The following is a 4,977-nucleotide window of genomic DNA, read 5'->3' as shown; positions in this document are numbered from 1 at the left end:
AGAAAAATAAAAAAAACTAAGAAAACATTCCATTTAAAATTGCATCAAAAGATACCTTGGAATAAATTCAAAAAAGAGGTAGAAAATATGTACTCAGGAAAGTATATGGCACTGAAGAAAAAAAATCAAAGAAAATACAAATAATTTGAGCATATACTATGTTCATGGACAGGAAGAATTAACATCATTAAAATGTCCATAAGACCCAAAGCAACATATTGATTTAATGCAATTTCTAACAAAATGCCAATTCCATATTTCACAGGGCAAAAACATGTATGAAACTAACAAAAAACAGAATAGCCTCAGCAATACTGAGGAAGAACAAAACTGGAGATATAACACTTCCTGATACTAAACTATATTATAAGGCCACAGTAATCAAAACAGCATGGTACTAACATGAAAACAGACATATAGATTAATGGAACAGAATAGTGAGCCCAGAAATTAACACATACCTATATGTTCAATTAATATTTGATGAAGGAGGCAACAGCATACAATAGGATAAAGATGGTCTATTCAATAAATGGTGTTGACTAAATTGGACATATGCATGTAAAAAAAAAAATGAAACTAGACTACCCCCTCACAGCATATATAAGAGTAAACTAAAAGTGAATTAAAGATTTAAATGTAAGGTTCAAAACCATAAAAATCCTAGAAGAAAACACAGACTGTAACATCTCTGACATTTCTGGTAGCAATTTTTTTTCTGGTATATCTCCTTAGGCAAGGGAAACAAAAGAAAAAAATAAACAGATGGGACTGCATTAAACTAGAAAGCTTTGCACAGCAAAGGAAATAATCAATAAAATAAAAAGACAACAAATTAAATGAAAGAATATATTTGCCAATAACACCTGGTAAGCAACTAATATCCAAATTTTGTAAAGAACTCATACTAATCAATACCAGAAAAACAAACAATCCAATTGAAAAATGAGAAGATGACCTGAATAGACACTTACCCCAGAAGGACTTGGAGATGGCCAGAGACATATGAAAAGATGGTCAATATCACTAACTGTTAGAGAAATGCAAATTAAAACCACAATGAAAATAAAATTTTTAAAAAATATTAATTACTAAAAAAGAAAAGAAAAGAAAGAAAGATTCCTGATAGGGTATTGGAAAAACTGCACTTAGCTTTGCAAGTACACATGTAACTAAAAATATAAATACAGATTTTACTTCAAAAAATAAATTAAAAAATAAATAAAACCACAATGAGATATTCACCTCACACTAATCAGAAAGGTTCTCATCAGTGAATCCATAAATGATGAGTGTCGGCGAGGACAGAGAGAAAAAGGAACACTCATGCAATGTTCATGGGAGTGAAGATTTGTGCAGCCACCATGAAAAGCCTTATAAAGTTTGCCTTCATGGACCTGTGCCCCTACATCAAAGTAGTCTTTAGTGTTTCCCTCTAAATTGGCACTAATGTCATCCTCCTCTAAATTGCTAACCCTATATTTATAGCTCTCTTAAAATCCTAAGGAAGTTTAGTTAGACTTCAAGTCATTAAAAATATTAAACAATGAAGAAAATTAAAAATGGAACTGCCTTATGACTCAGCAATTCAATTTCTGTGTATATCCTCAAAGAAACCAAAAACACTAATTGGAAAGAATGTGTGCATCTCTATGTTCATTGCAGCATTATTCATAATGGCAAAGATGGATGAGTGGATAATAAGCACTGGTACAAAAATACAATAGAATATCACTCAGCCATTAAAAAGAATGCAATCTTACCATTTGCAACAGCATGAATGGACCTAGAGGGTATTATGCTCAGTGAAATTAGTCAGCAGATAAAAACAAATACCATATGATCTCTCTTATATGTGGAACATTAAGAACAAAATAAACAAACTAACAAAATTAAAATAGACTCATAGAGGCAAAGAGCGCACAAGTGGTTTCCAGAGGGGAAGGAGCTGGAAACTGGGAGAAAGAGGTGAAGGGATTAAGTACAAACTGGTAGTTACATAATAGCACAGGGATGTCAGATAAAGCATAGAAAATAGAGTCAATAATATTGAGATGACTTTGTATGGTGCCATTTGAATACTGGAAATATCTAGGGGAACACTTTGTAAAGTATGTGATTGTCTAACAACTAAGTTGTACACCTGAAACAAATACAAAATAATATTGAAAGTAAACTGTAATTGAAAATAATAAATATATACATGTGTCACATGACAGTTTTCTATATCATAAAATAATGTTTATAAACAAAGAGGGGGTTTTGTATTTTATATTATGTGAAGATAAATATGTAAGTTAAATACTGGGTAATGAATAATGTTAAAATATTTTAACTTTTAAAATTGGGTAATATCTTCAGAATAAGGACTATCACAATTCTGGTACCATTATTCCCTGGAGACCTCTATTTGCCTTGTCAGGTTAAAGTATTCAAAAACCAAGCAAATTCCATGATTAATTTAAGCCTCATATGCAACTGCTTAATAAAAATATGTGTTCCCTCTACTTTTTAAATGATCTCATTTGTTTCCACATAATTTTTAAAAGCACATGCACTTGGGCATGAAGATTAATTCATGTGATACAGTCACATTATATCTCTCCCCCAATAGAAACCATAACAATGAAACTTCTGAGTATTAGATGCCAAATAAATGTAATTTGTATAGGTGGAATAGAGCCTACCAGGTTAGGAAGTATGTCAAGAAAGAAGAATTTTAAATTTAAAATTTGCTTAGTTTACCATGCCAATCTCTAATAACTGGAATACTGAGGAACTAACACCTTCATAAGTGGGCTAAAATGGGAACTCTGTTGAAAACTGGTTTGCCGAATTTTGAGGAATTTTGACACTCAGATGTGAAATTGGAAAAGAGGTAGCTCTGAAGATAAATTATTAGGTTTGATAAAAATATGTACAAAAACTAAATGGAGTCAATAAATAAATATTAAGTAAGTTATAGACTTCTAGTCAAAATATTTAATGGACTTTCACAAACCTCCTGTTTTCCAAACACATGTCAAGGATAAAACAAACAAACAAACCCCCCAAAAACAGATAGACACGCATTGTCTCGAAAGCATCTTGGTAGAGGATAAATAAAAAAGCCCAGCGGGACATATACCATATGATCTCACCTTTAACTGGAACATAATCAACCAAAGAAAGAAGCAAACAAAATATAACCAGAGACACTGAAGTTAAGAACACTCTTAACAATAGCCAGAGAGGAGTGGGGAGGGGATAGTGGGGAGAAGGGTTTTCAGGAACTACTATAAAGGACACATGGACAAAACCAATGGGGAGGGTGCAAGCAGGGGAGGAAGGTGGGTTTGGCTGGGGTGGGGTAGAGGGGTGGGGAGAAAATGCAGACAACGGTAATTGAATAACAATAAAGTAATTAAAAAAAAAAAAAAAAGCCCACTGGAGAGCAGGACTGAAACCATATGCCAGCTCCGGTCCAGCCCAGCGAAAGGTAATGGGGCCAGGAGCTGGATGCCTGCAGAGAATCAAAGAACGCAATGGCTGAGAACGTGGTAGGCTGAGCAACAGAGCTCACCTCAGGGCATAAGATTGAGAGGAGAAAGCACCCCCTCCCATGAAAGGAAACCGAAGGAGAAACAGCTGCTGACTGCTGGTTGGTACTGTGTCTCTGGTGATGCTCTAGGCCTGAGATCGGGAGGTCAGAGCTACCTCCTCAGACACAGTGACTGCACCGTGCTGCTCTGGCGACTAGCTCAGTGATTCTTCCACACACCTCAGGTAATAGCTCCCGGTTTGATGAGGCCAAATTCTGGATGTGGAGTCTGGAAGGATGGAAAGGCTGGAAAGAAGGCTTCCACTAGTTAGAGAAGAATAAGGAGACGGAACAAGAGAGACAGAGACAACAAACGACACAACTTTCTATCAAAACGGGTCTGCAACCTAAACTATCAAAACACGGGATGGAGAATTCTAATGTCAAGAAAGTCAACCAGATTGATCAATATAATCAAAACACGAATTCACAGGAAACAATATTCACAGTCTAACAAAGATTTCAGTGTATTTAGGAGAGCTGGAGAGATGAATGAAGGATTAACAAAATTAAGAGAAAAAGAAATGAATTTTTTTTAAAAGTAGGGAGATACAGGAGACGATGAAAAATAGATGTTTTGAAAATAAAAAATAAAGGCATTTCAGACAAGGAAGATATCAGAATGAAAGATTCGAATGGTAAACTAAATTGTAGACTGGATACAGATACAATAAGAATATCTGAGCTAAACAATAGCAATAAAAGATTTGCCTGGAGTATGAACAAAAAGAGAAAAATAGTAAATTTTGAAAGGATATTAGATAATAATTCTCCAGAATAAAAGAAAGACATTAATTACTCTGATATCAGAAGTACATGTAGAGTGTCAAGAAAGATTTTTAAAAATCCACTACTAGGAACATTATAGTAAAACTATGGAAAATAAGAGAAAAACCCAATACCTTACATGTTATGAAAGAAAAGATAAACTACAAAGAAATGGCAATTTGGCTTCATATCAGCAACAACAGATGCTAAGAACAATAGAATAGCATTGTCAAATGCTGATAGAAAATAATTGTCAGCATAGATTTAATATACAAAACTCATTTTAAGAATGAGTCAAAATAAGTGATTTTAAACATGTAAAAAGAAGCCGCCACCCATAGATCCTCAGTACTATCGAACACTCCAGAGGAATAAATGGGGAAAAGAAACAAAGATGAGCACAAACTTAGATACGATAACCTGGTAAGTTTGCTTAGTGATGAACTCTAATAGATAATCATGATATTTGTGTATATTTTTAATTTTAGAAAAACTCTAAATAGCAGTACAAAATGGAGGAAGGTTGTTCAATGGATAGTCAAACATAGCTAAGGTCCTTTCTACTGTTTGTGAGGTGACTAGAACTATTGAATACTTTTGGAATTTGCTAAAAGATCTTATATTTAAGT

This window comes from Desmodus rotundus, chromosome 3 (assembly GCF_022682495.2).
Source record: "Desmodus rotundus isolate HL8 chromosome 3, HLdesRot8A.1, whole genome shotgun sequence".
Classification (NCBI taxonomy): domain Eukaryota; kingdom Metazoa; phylum Chordata; class Mammalia; order Chiroptera; family Phyllostomidae; genus Desmodus; species Desmodus rotundus.
The sequence above is the reverse complement of the archived record's forward strand: the minus strand, read 5'-3'. Positions refer to the sequence as shown.